Raw genomic sequence first — 201 nt, forward strand, 5'->3', positions numbered from 1 at the left:
ACCTGCCCGGGAGGCCGCGGAGCTCGGACCTCGGGCCCACCCACTGCTCCGCAGGCCCGCCCCGCTCGTGCCCCGCCCCCATCCTGCAGGCCCCACCCCGGCCCCGCCCAAGGGCCGGGACCCCGCCCCAGACCCCGCCCCGCGGGTGCGCGCCTGCGCAGTGACGGCAGGCGCAGTCGGAAGCACGGCGCGGACCGCGGG

This window comes from Kogia breviceps, chromosome 6 (assembly GCF_026419965.1).
Source record: "Kogia breviceps isolate mKogBre1 chromosome 6, mKogBre1 haplotype 1, whole genome shotgun sequence".
NCBI classification, from domain to species: Eukaryota; Metazoa; Chordata; class Mammalia; order Artiodactyla; family Physeteridae; genus Kogia; species Kogia breviceps.